The following is a 13715-nucleotide window of genomic DNA, read 5'->3' as shown; positions in this document are numbered from 1 at the left end:
GGACCTGAAATTTGGAGCCAAAAATCAAATTTTCAGTTTGGCTGAAATGACATGGAATGTCAGTCCCCTGAAGAAGCCCATGCCATACCAGGTGAGAAAAATGCATCCTGAATCAGGTCTGAGGGCTAAAACCTCTGTTTTCAGGTTTTACCACAGTGAGCTCAGAACGTAACGTCGGGACCTGAAATTTGGAGCAAAAAATCAAATTTTCAGTTTGGCTGAAATTACATGAAATATGTGTCCCCTGTGGAAGTCAATGCCATCCCAGGTGAGAAAAATGCATCCTGAATCAAGTCTGAGGGCTAAAACCTCAGTAACGGTTTTTACCACATTGAGCTCAGAACGTAAGGTCGAGACCTGAAATTTGGAGCAAAAAATCAAATTTTCAGTTTGGCTGAAATTACATGAAATATGTGTCCCCTGAAGAAGCCCATGCCATCCCAGGTGAGAAAAATGCATCCTGAATCAAGTCTGAGGGCCAAAACCTCTATAACGGGTTTTACCACATTGAGCTCAGAACGTAAGGTCCGGACCTGAAATTTGGAGCCAAAAATCAAATTTTTAGTTTGGCTGAAATTACATGAAATGTGTGTCCCCTGAAGAAGCCCGTGCCATCCCAGGTGAGAAAAATGCATCCTGAATCAAGTCTGAGGGCTAAAACCTCTATTACAGGTTTTAAAACATTCAGCTCAGAACGTAAGGTCGGGACCTGAAATTTGGAGCCAAAAATCAAATTTTCACATTGGCTGAAATTACATGAAATGTGTGTCACCTGAAGAAGCCCATGCCATCCCAGGTGAGAAAAATGCATCCTGAATCAGGTCTGAGGGCTAAAACCTCTGTTTTCAGGTTTTACCACAGTGAGCTCAGAACGTAAGGTCGGGACCTGAAATTTGGAGCCAAAAATCAAATTTTCAGTTTGGCTGAAATTACATGAAATGTGTGTCCCCCGAAGAAGCCCATGCCATCCCAGGTGAGAAAAATGCATTCTGAATCAAGTCTGAGGGCTAAAACCTCTATTACAGGTTTTAAAACATTGAGCTCAGAACGTAAGGTCGGGACCTGAAATTTGGAGCAAAAAATCAAATTTTCAGTTTGGCTAGAATTACATGAAATGTGTGTCCCCTGAAGAAGCCCATGCCATCCCAGGTGAGAAAAATGCATCCTGAATCAAGTCTGAGGGCCAAAACCTCTATAACGGGTTTTACCACATTGAGCTCAGAACGTAAGGTCCGGACCTGAAATTTGGAGCCAAAAATCAAATTTTCAGTTTGGCTGAAATGACATGGAATGTCAGTCCCCTGAAGAAGCCCATGCCATCCCAGGTGAGAAAAATGCATCCTGAATCAGGTCTGAGGGCTAAAACCTCAGTAACGGATTTTACCACATTGAGCTCAGAACGTAAGGTCGGGACCTGAAATTTGGAGCCAAAAATCAAATTTTCACATTGGCTGAAATTACATGAAATGTGTGTCCCCCGAAGAAGCCCATGCCATCCCAGGTGAGAAAAATGCATCCTGAATCAAGTCTGAGGGCTAAAACCTCTATAACGGGTTTTAAAACATTCAGCTCAGAACGTAAGGTCGGGACCTGAAATTTGGAGCCAAAAATCAAATTTTCACATTGGCTGAAATTACATGAAATGTGTGTCCCCCGAAGAAGCCCATGCCATCCCAGGTGAGAAAAATGCATCCTGAATCAAGTCTGAGGGCTAAAACCTCTATAACGGGTTTTAAAACATTGAGCTCAGAACGTAAGGTCCGGACCTGAAATTTGGAGCAAAAAATCAAATTTTCAGTTTGGCTGAAATTACATGAAATATGTGTCCCCTGTGGAAGCCCATGCCATCCCAGGTGAGAAAAATGCATCCTGAATCAAGTCTGAGGGCTAAAACCTCAGTAACGGGTTTTAAAACATTCAGCTCAGAACGTAAGGTCGGGACCTGAAATTTGGAGCCAAAAATCAAATTTTCACATTGGCTGAAATTACATGAAATGTGTGTCCCCCGAAGAAGCCCGTGCCATCCCAGGTGAGAAAAATGCATCCTGAATCAAGTCTGAGGGCTAAAACCTCTATAACGGGTTTTACCACATTGAGCTCAGAACGTAAGGTCCGGACCTGAAATTTGGAGCCAAAAATCAAATTTTCAGTTTGGCTGAAATTACATGAAATATGTGTCCCCTGTGGAAGCCCATGCCATCCCAGGTGAGAAAAATGCATCCTGAATCAAGTCTGAGGGCTAAAACCTCAGTAACGGATTTTACCACATTGAGCTCAGAACGTAAGGTCGGGACCTGAAATTTGGAGCCAAAAATCAAATTTTCACATTGGCTGAAATTACATGAAATCTGTGTCCCCCGAAGAAGCCCATGCCATCCCAGGTGAGAAAAATGCATCCTGAATCAAGTCTGAGGGCTAAAACCTCTATAACGGGTTTTACCACATTGAGCTCAGAACGTAAGGTCGGGACCTGAAATTTGGAGCCAAAAATCAAATTTTCAGTTTGGCTGAAATACATGAAATATGTGTCCCCTGAAGAAGCCCATGCCATCCCAAGTGAGAAAAATGCATCCTGAATCAAGTCTGAGGGCTAAAACCTCTGTTTTCGGGTTTTACCACATTGAGCTCAGAACGTAAGATCCGGGACCTGAAATTTGGAGCCAAAAATCAAATTTTTAGTTTGGCTGAAATTACATGAAATATGTGTCCCCTGTGGAAGCCCATGCCATCCCAGGTGAGAAAAATGCATTCTGAATCAAGTCTGAGGGCCACAACCTCTATAACCGGTTTTACCACAGTGAGCTCAGAACGTAAGGTCGGGACCTGAAATTTGGAGCCAAAAATCAAATTTTCAGTTTGGCTGAAATTACATGAAATATGTGTCCCCCGAAGAAGCCCATGCCATCCCAGGTGAGAAAAATGCATCCTGAATCAAGTCTGAGGGCTAAAACCTCTGTTTTCGGGTTTTATCACATTGAGCTCAGAACGTAAGGTCGGGACCTGAAATTTGGAGCCAAAAATCAAATTTTCAGTTTGGCTGAAATTGAATGAAATGTGTGTCCCCCGAAGAAGCCCATGCCATCCCAGGTGAGAAAAATGCATTCTGAATCAAGTCTGAGGGCTAAAACCTCTATTACAGGTTTTAAAACATTCAGCTCAGAACGTAAGGTCGGGACCTGAAATTTGGAGCCAAAAATCAAATTTTCACATTGGCTGAAATTACATGAAATGTGTGTCCCCTGAAGAAGCCCATGCCATCCCAGGTGAGAAAAATGCATCCTGAATCAGGTCTGAGGGCTAAAACCTCTGTTTTCAGGTTTTACCACAGTGAGCTCAGAACGTAAGGTCGGGACCTGAAATTTGGAGCAAAAAATCAAATTTTCAGTTTGGCTGAAATTACATGAAATGTGTGTCCCCCGAAGAAGCCCATGCCATCCCAGGTGAGAAAAATGCATCCTGAATCAAGTCTGAGGGCTAAAACCTCTATAACCGGTTTTATCACATTGAGCTCAGAACGTAAGGTCGGGACCTGAAATTTGGAGCCAAAAATCAAATTTTCAGTTTGGCTGAAATGACATGAAATATGTGTCCCCTGTGGAAGCCCATGCCATCCCAGGTGAGAAAAATGCATTCTGAATCAAGTCTGAGGGCTAAAACCTCTGTTTTCAGGTTTTACCACATTGTGCTCAGAACGTAAGGTCGGGACCTGAAATTTGGAGCCAAAAATCAAATTTTCAGTTTGGCTGAAATTACATGAAATATGTGTCCCCTGAAGAAGCCCATGCCATCCCAGGTGAGAAAAATGCATCCTGAATCAAGTCTGAGGGCTAAAACCTCTGTTTTCAGGTTTTACCACATTGTGCTCAGAACGTAAGGTCGGGACCTGAAATTTGGAGCGAAAAATCAAATTTTCAGTTTGGCTGAAATTACATGAAATATGTGTCCACCGAAGAAGCCCATGCCATCCCAAGAGAGAAAAATGCATCCTGAATCAAGTCTGAGGGCTAAAACCTCTGTTTTCGGGTTTTACCACATTGAGCTCAGAACGTAAGGTCGGGACCTGAAATTTGGAGCCAAAAATCAAATTTTCAGTTTGGCTGAAATTACATGAAATATGTGTCCCCTGAAGAAGCCCATGCCATCCCAGGTGAGAAAAATGCATCCTGAATCAAGTCTGAGGGCTAGAACCTCTATAACGGGTTTTACCACATTGAGCTCAGAACGTAAGGTCGGGACCTGAAATTTGGAGCCAAAAATCAAATTTTCAGTTTGGCTGAAATTACATGAAATGTGTGTCCCCCGAAGAAGCCCATGCCATCCCAGGTGAGAAAAATGCATCCTGAATCAAGTCTGAGGGCTAAAACCTCTTTAACGGGTTTTACCACATTGAGCTCAGAACGTAAGGTCGGGACCTGAAATTTGGAGCCAAAAATCAAATTTTCAGTTTGGCTGAAATAACATGAAATCTGTGTCCCCTGTGGAAGCCCATGCCATCCCAGGTGAGAAAAATGCATCCTGAATCAAGTCTGAGGGCTAAAACCTCTGTTTTCGGGTTTTATCACACTGAGCTCAGAACGTAAGGTCGGGACCTGAAATTTGGAGCCAAAAATCAAATTTTCAGTTTGGCTGAAATAACATGAAATCTGTGTCCCCTGTGGAAGCCCATGCCATCCCAGGTGAGAAAAATGCATCCTGAATCAAGTCTGAGGGCTAAAACCTCAGTAACGGGTTTTACCACATTGAGCTCAGAACGTAAGGTCGGGACCTGAAATTTGGAGCCAAAAATCAAATTTTCAGTTTGGCTAAAATTACATGAAATGTGTGTCCCCCGAAGAAGCCCATGCCATCCCAGGTGAGAAAAATGCATCCTGAATCAAGTCTGAGGGCTAAAACCTCTATTACCGGTTTTACCACATTGAGCTCAGAACGTAAGGTCGGGACCTGAAATTTGGAGCCAAAAATCAAATTTTCACATTGGCTGAAATTACATGAAATGTGTGTCCCCCGAAGAAGCCCATGCCATCCCAGGTGAGAAAAATGCATCCTGAATCAAGTCTGAGGGCTAAAACCTCTATAACGGGCTTTACCACATTGATCTCAGAACGTAAGGTCGGGACCTGAAATTTGGAGCCAAAAATCAAATTTTCAGTTTGGCTGAAATAACATGAAATCTGTGTCCCCTGTGGAAGCCCATGCCATCCCAGGTGAGAAAAATGCATCCTGAATCAAGTCTGAGGGCTAAAACCTCAGTAACGGGTTTTACCACATTGAGCTCAGAACGTAAGGTCGGGACCTGAAATTTGGAGCCAAAAATCAAATTTTCAGTTTGGCTAAAATTACATGAAATCTGTGTCCCCCGAAGAAGCCCATGCCATCCCAGGTGAGAAAAATGCATCCTGAATCAAGTCTGAGGGCTAAAACCTCTATTACCGGTTTAACCACATTGAGCTCAGAACGTAAGGTCGGGACCTGAAATTTGGAGCCAAAAATCAAATTTTCACATTGGCTGAAATTACATGAAATGTGTGTCCCCTGAAGAAGCCCATGCCATCCCAGGTGAGAAAAATGCATTCTGAATCAAGTCTGAGGGCCAAAACCTCTATAACAGGTTTTACCACATTGAGCTCAGAACGTAAGGTCGGGACCTGAAATTTGGAGCCAAAAATCTAATTTTCACATTGGCTGAAATTACATGAAATGTGTGTCCCCTGAAGAAGCCCATGCCATCCCAGGTGAGAAAAATGCATTCTGAATCAAGTCTGAGGGCCAAAACCTCTATAACCGGTTTTACCACATTGAGCTCAGAACGTAAGGTCGGACCTGAAATTTGGAGCCAAAAATCAAATTTTCACATTGGCTGAAATTACATGAAATGTGTGTCCCTTGAAGAAGCCCATGCCATCCCAGGTGAGAAAAATGCATCCTGAATCAAGTCTGAGGGCTAAAACCTCTGTTTTCGGGTTTTATCACATTGAGCTCAGAACGTAAGGTGGGGACCTGAAATTTGGAGCCAAAAATCAAATTTTCAGTTTGGCTGAAATTACATGAAATATGTGTCCCCCTAAGAAGCCCATGCCATCCCAGGTGAGAAAAATGCATCCTGAATCAAGTCTGAGGGCTAAAACCTCTATTACCGGTTTTACCACATTGAGCTCAGAACGTAGGGTCGGGACCTGAAATTTGGAGCCAAAAATCAAATTTTCACATTGGCTGAAATTACATGAAATGTGTGTCCCCTGAAGAAGCCCATGCCATCCCAGGTGAGAAAAATGCATTCTGAATCAAGTCTGAGGGCCAAAACCTCTATAACCGGTTTTACCACATTGAGCTCAGAACGTAAGGTCGGGACCTGAAATTTGGAGCCAAAAATCAAATTTTCACATTGGCTGAAATTACATGAAATGTGTGTCCCCTGAAGAAGCCCATGCCATCCCAGGTGAGAAAAATGCATCCTGAATCAAGTCTGAGGGCTAAAACCTCTGTTTTCGGGTTTTATCACATTGAGCTCAGAACGTAAGGTGGGGACCTGAAATTTGGAGCCAAAAATCAAATTTTCAGTTTGGCTGAAATTACATGAAATATGTGTCCCCGGAAGAAGCCCATGCCATCCCAGGTGAGAAAAATGCATCCTGAATCAAGTCTGAGGGCTAAAACCTCTGTTTTCAGGTTTTACCACTGTGAGCTCAGAATGTAAGGTCCGGACCTGAAATTTGGAGCCAAAAATCAAATTTTCAGTTTGGCTAAAATTACATGAAATGTGTGTCCCCTGAAGAAGCCCATGCCATCCCAGGTGAGAAAAATGCATCCTGAATCAAGTCTGAGGGCCAAAACCTCTATAACGGGTTTTACCACATTCAGCTCAGAACGTCAGGTCGGGACCTGAAATTTGGAGCCAAAAATCAAATTTTCAGTTTGGCTGAAATGACATGGAATGTCAGTCCCCTGAAGAAGCCCATGCCATCCCAGGTGAGAAAAATGCATCCTGAATCAAGTCTGAGGGCTAAAACCTCAGTAACGGGTTTTACCACATTGAGCTCAGAACGTAAGGTCGGGACCTGAAATTTGGAGCCAAAAATCAAATTTTCAGTTTGGCTGAAATTACATGAAATGTGTGTCCCCTGAAGAAGCCCATGCCATCCCAGGTCAGAAAAATGCATCCTGAATCAAGTCTGAGGGCTAAAACCTCAGTAACGGGTTTTACCACATTGAGCTCAGAACGTAAGGTCGGGACCTGAAATTTGGAGCCAAAAATCAAATTTTCAGTTTGGCTGAAATAACATGAAATATGTGTCCCCTGAAGAAGCCCATGCCATCCCAGGTGAGAAAAATGCATTCTGAATCAAGTCTGAGGGCTAAAACCTCTATAACGGGTTTTACCACATTGAGCTCAGAACGTAAGGTCCGGACCTGAAATTTGGAGCCAAAAATCAAATTTTCAGTTTGGCTGAAATTACATGAAATGTGTGTCCCCCGAAGAAGCCCATGCCATCCCAGGTGAGAAAAATGCATCCTGAATCAAGTCTGAGGGCTAAAACCTCTATTACAGGTTTTAAAACATTCAGCTCAGAACGTAAGGTCGGGACCTGAAATTTGGAGCCAAAAATCAAATTTTCACATTGGCTGAAATTACATGAAATGTGTGTCCCCCGAAGAAGCCCATGCCATCCTAGGTGAGAAAAATGCATCCTGAATCAAGTCTGAGGGCTAAAACCTCTTTAACGGGTTTTACCACATTGAGCTCAGAACTTAAGGTCGGGACCTGAAATTTGGAGCCAAAAATCAAATTTTCACATTGGCTGAAATTACATGAAATATGTGTCCCCTGTGGAAGCCCATGCCATCCCAGGTGAGAAAAATGCATCCTGAATCAAGTCTGAGGGCTAAAACCTCTATAACGGATTTTACCACATTGAGCTCAAAACGTAAGGTCCGGACCTGAAATTTGGAGCCAAAAATCAAATTTTCAGTTTGGCTGAAATAACATGAAATATGTGTCCCCCGAAGAAGCCCATGCCATCCCAGGTGAGAAAAATGCATCCTGAATCAAGTCTGAGAGCTAAAACCTCTGTTTTTAGGTTTTACCACATTGAGCTCAGAACGTAAGGTCCGGGACCTGAAATTTGGAGCCAAAAATCAAATTTTCAGTTTGGCTGAAATTGCATGAAATATGTGTCCCCTGTGGAAGCCCATGCCATCCCAGGTGAGAAAAATGCATCCTGAATCAAGTCTAAGGGCTAAAACCTCAGTAACGGGTTTTACCACATTGAGCTCAGAACGTAAGGTCGGGACCTGAAATTTGGAGCCAAAAATCAAATTTTCACATTGGCTGAAATTACATGAAATATGTGTCCCCTGTAAAAGCCCATGCCATCCCAGGTGAGAAAAATTGCATCCTGAATCAAGTCTGAGGGCTAAAACCTCTGTTTTCAGGTATTACCACATTGAGCTCAGAACGTAAGGTCGGGACCTGAAATTTGGAGCCAAAAATCAAATTTTCACATTGGCTGAAATAACATGAAATATGTGTCCCCTGTGGAAGCCCATGCCATCCCAGGTGAGAAAAATGCATCCTGAATCAAGTCTGAGGGCTAAAACCTCTATAACAGGTTTTAAAACATTCAGCTCAGAACGTAAGGTTGGGACCTGAAATTTGGAGCTAAAAATCAAATTTATACTTTGGCTGAAATTACATGAAATATGTGTCCCCTGTGGAAGCCCATGCCATCCCAGGTGAGAAAAACGCATCCTGAATCAAGTCTAAGGGCTAAAACCTCAGTAACGGGTTTTACCACATTGAGCTCAGAATGTATGGTCCGGACCTGAAATTTGGAGCCAAAAATCAAATTTTCAGTTTTGCTGAAATAACATGAAATATGTGTCCCCTGTGGAAGCCCATGCCATCCCAGGTGAGAAAAATGCATCCTGAATCAAGTCTAAGGGCTAAAACCTCAGTAACGGGTTTTACCACATTGAGCTCAGAACGTAAGGTCGGGACCTGAAATTTGGAGCCAAAAATCAAATTTTCACATTGGCTGAAATTTACATGAAATATGTGTCCCCTGTGGAAGCCCATGCCATCCCAGGTGAGAAAAATGCATCCTGAATCAAGTCTGAGGGCTAAAACCTCTGTTTTCGGGTTTTACCACATTGAGCTCAGAACGTAAGGTCCAGACCTGAAATTTGGAGCCAAAAATCAAATTTTCAGTTTGGCTGAAATTTACATGAAATATGTGTCCCCCGAAGAAGCCCATGCCATCCCAGGTGAAAAAACTGCATCCTGAATCAAGTCTAAGGGCTAAAACCTCTGCTTTGGGTATTACCACATTGAGCTCAGAACGTAAGGTCGGGACCTGAAATTTGGAGCCAAAAATCAAACTTTCAGTTTGGCTGAAATTACATGAAATATGTGTCCCCTGTGGAAGCCCATGCCATCCCAGGTGAGAAAAATGCATCCTGAATCAAGTCTGAGGGCTAAAACCTCTGTTTTTGGGTTTTACCACATTGAGCTCAGAACGTAAGGTCGGGACCTGAAATTTGGAGCCAAAAATCAAATTTTCACATTGGCTGAAATTTACATGAAATGTGTGTCCCCCGAAGAAGCCCATGCCATCCCAGGTGAGAAAAATGCATCCTGAATCAAGTCTGAGGGCTAAAACCTCTATAACTGGTTTTACCACAGTGAGCTCAGGACCTGAAATTTGGAGCCAAAATTCAACTTTTCAGTTTGGCTGAAATTACATGAAATATGTGTCCCCCGTGGAAGCCCATGCCATCCCAGGTGAGAAAAATGCATCCTGAATCAAGTAATGTTTTCAAAAATATCATTTCATTGGTAAATATCGATCCTGAAATTTAGCAAATTATTCCATATAAAGTTCCCCTAGTATTGTTTGATTGTTACTCAACATCTTTCCCAGGTTAGACTTGTGCCGGGGTCAAAACATACACACAGAGGGCACACTGAGTGCATGCACCCCCCCCCTCCCTGAGTCCTGCCTCGTAGTTGAGAGTGAGAGAGAAAGACGCTGGCTTACACTGAATTCCAGCTGTAGCGGGTAACACCTACAAGCCACTTTGGCGGGTTGAATTATTTCATTGTGGTTTAATGAAACGGCATCTGAAATACTAAACCCATTGCACTATGAGACGACGAAACTACAACTCCCATGAGCACTGTCTGCACACAGTGTTTGCTCAATGGACGCGCTCGTCTCGAGCCTCTGTCTTGGACAGCCTGACAGCTCACAGTGTTTAGCTCCTGATAACGTGATTTAAAACTTCACTCACGTCTTTTTAGCTCTCTATTGTAAAAAGATTCCGGGGTTTAAGTCACAAACTAGCGCCAAAACTCCTCTGACTTTTTAAAAGTGAGGACGGAGCTCATTTAAACTCACACTGCACCGATCTCACCAGCAACACTCACCCAGAGCAGGGGAGGGGAGGGGGAGAGGAGAGGAGTGCACGTAGAGAAGAGAAACTGGTCGCAGATACGAGGAGCTGAAGGAACAATATTTAAACCTCCTAATGAACATTTATAACAGTTATATGTAGTGATGGGTACCGAATTAGGTACTTTTATAGGTACCGACCGAAATCTGTCAAAAGTACCGGGTACCGATTCATGAAAAATCAAAAGGTACCATGTTTAGGTACCTAAATGCATCTTTGTGACTGTGAGGAAGTGGAAGAGTAGGAGATTGACCATGCTGGACATGAACACAGCATTACAAGGTTATATATTAAAGAATATATATGTCAAATTGAAAAACACAAAAAATACTGTTAAACAAATTCATATTTTTTTTACCAAATGAGCACAAAAAAGTATCAAAATTGGTACCGTTGAGATTGATACGACTTTAAAAAATGTAAAATAATACTACTAAGTGACATAGTCCAGAAAGTATGGTACTTAGTTTATTACTGATAAATTACTGTTGTGAATAAATATCTAAGCAGACATTTTTTCTTGCTAGTTTTTCAGTTTAGTTTTTATCTTTTCAACTAACCTTCAAGCATAACAAATTTCATTCAATGCAATATTAAACTCCTCCTTTAATTACTTTGTCTTAATTGTCTGCATATTTCCATATTAAAGGAGCACAACCGTTTTGGAACTTAATACCTGATAATGGGGTTAAACATTTTTGTAGTCTTGATTTAAGTGTAAACAGAGGTCATTCACATTTTAAAAAATTGTAAATCTAGTTCAAGAAAACTTTAGCATGTTTTTGTCTGCTTTCATCATGTTAAACAAAATTATCCAACAACAAAATTGTGGCTAGTGAAAATGCTGAGTGGCTAATAAATTTGGCTAACAACTAGCCACAGTGGCTGGTGAGCAAAAATGTTAACGTCAAGTCCTTGTTGGGTGGTATCGAAAATTGTATAGAAAATCAATATTTTTCAAAATATCGTATCGAAGTTAGAAATCCAGTATCGTGACAAGCCTAGTGTCAACACCGTACACATAAAATGTCTCTTCGCTGCATGTGACAGGCTCTTCTACCGCCACTTCATGCACTGAGTGTCATGTAGTCCTTTTATTTAAGGTGGACTAGTTGCGTGGTTTAGACTTGCAGCATTTCTTGAAATGGTTCAGTTTCTTGCAGTTGTGACACTGCTGTCCTATCGCTGGACACTTTTCCCGCTTAGCTGCATGGCTACCCCCATAGTTATTGCAGTTAGAGATCGTTCTGGGCGGGGAGAGTGTTTGTGATTTGGGCTGATGCTTTCTGTGCGAAACTGACTTTATGCCGTCAACATTGATTACTTGTGTGGCTAACGTCTTACTGCTTTCCTCTGTCATTTCATGAATGCGGCAGACGGTTATCGCTTTATTTAGACTCAGGTCACTGTCTCTCAAGAGCGTCTTTCTCAAAACATAACTGGTAATGCCACACACGATTCGGTCACAGATCAGCTCATCAGTCAAATCTCCAAAATAGCAGCTCTTAGCTTTAATCCTTAAATCACTGATGAATGACTCTCACCTTGTCTCTGATTTCTTGAATGAAACCGGTGCCTCTCCATGGTTCTGTTGTTTTGGGGGTTGCAGATTTCCCGAAATTTCTTTTTCAAACACTCTGGGTCCTCTCTGGACTCCGCAGGGCTGATAACTGCTCCATTTTCACCCGGTTCGCGCACTTAAGCTGCATAAACTAACGAACGTTCCCGCTCTATGGCTTCCGGTCCCGCTAGATTGAGGGGGACATATGCCTTGGGCCTTGCAGGTTTATTTAAGTGTGCTGCGGCAATAAAGATGTCGTACTCCCTCTCGAACATCCGCCAGCTCTCGGCGACATTCCCATCAAACACAACAGGGCCTGGTCTGCGAAATCACTCTGCCATTTCAGCGACGTAGCTCCGGCTAGCTTTAGCATTAGCGCTTTCTCCAACACTTTTAGAGCTCGGTGGAATGCAGGGAGGATACTCACGGGCGATGAGTCCGTTCACATTCGGACACCATGTAAATAGTTGTTTAAGGAACTTGATAACTTGGTGGGAAGGAGTCTAACTGACGAGACGATAAGTTCTCTTGAACATTTACTATCCAGCCGTAACTGAGGGAACACATATCTCATGGTAGGCATCCAACATAAAACCAAATCAGTTCTGCCCACTGCTGGTGCAAACACAATACAACACCCAGCAACTACGGTGGCTCTAACCGGTTAAGACAGTTACTTTGCAAATGATCGACAATATCTGCACCGGCAACAGCGAGACGAAAGGAACGACGGGACCCGGAAGTGACGAGGACGGCCAGAGCAAGAGGGAGAGGAGGCCGCCAACACTCCCTTTTATCGAGTGCCACCATGAGGTCACTGGCTGACAATGCAGCTCATAATGAAGCATGGATCAGACACATCATCCTGCCACAAATTGTTGGGGAATCACTGCACACTGTTAATGTGTTAAGAGCTACAAATAAACTTTGTTTGGTTGACTCTTTTCGAGATGTTCAAATATCGTTCCTCCTCCACTATTCATTTATACGTAGTCTCCTGCGCAGTCACACTGGCCATTCAAGCCGTGTCATACTCTGGCGCAGTAAATTTTGTTTTATATTCAAGATTTGCTGTTTTTTTCTGTTTCAAATCTTTATAGCGCCACGAAAACCGTTCCAGCCAGGTTGGTCTTATATTGTACAGATAAGTAAATCAAACATTTCACAGGTCTCATCAACTCACCAACCTCGGCAGTAGTGGCGAAAACTCCAAAAAACATAGCTGAATGTCGGAGTAGCGTGCGGCAGCCGGGGCGCTTAGGGACCATCATAAAATTTCTATGTCTGAATTTTCAGTTAAGACAATGACAGAAAATATAAAACAAAACACATAAATACGGTCTTTTAAAAAACTTATTATACATCTTAATTGTTGTACATCTTATTATAAATCCCCCCCCCCCCCCCCCACACACACACACACACACACACACACACAAAACCCAACTTCATATCTGTTTTTCAGGTCAGCACTGATCTTTCACAGCCATTATTTTCCAGAAAATCAAGTAATGTGTCCCAAAAATAATTAGTCAATATTGACCTAATTGGGGACTATTTCTCAGTTTAATTTTGAAATAGCTCACAGGAAGTTCAAACTACCAACCTCAATCTATTTGTCATCTGTTTGTGAGGTGAATATTGATTTTTCACAACCATTATCTCACAGAAAATCATGTAAATTTATCTTAGAAACAATCAATTA

This window comes from Halichoeres trimaculatus, unplaced genomic scaffold (assembly GCF_033239565.1).
Source record: "Halichoeres trimaculatus isolate MK-OKI-2021-1 unplaced genomic scaffold, fHalTri1.1 fHalTri1_scaffold_1, whole genome shotgun sequence".
NCBI classification, from domain to species: Eukaryota; Metazoa; Chordata; class Actinopteri; order Labriformes; family Labridae; genus Halichoeres; species Halichoeres trimaculatus.
The sequence above is the reverse complement of the archived record's forward strand: the minus strand, read 5'-3'. Positions refer to the sequence as shown.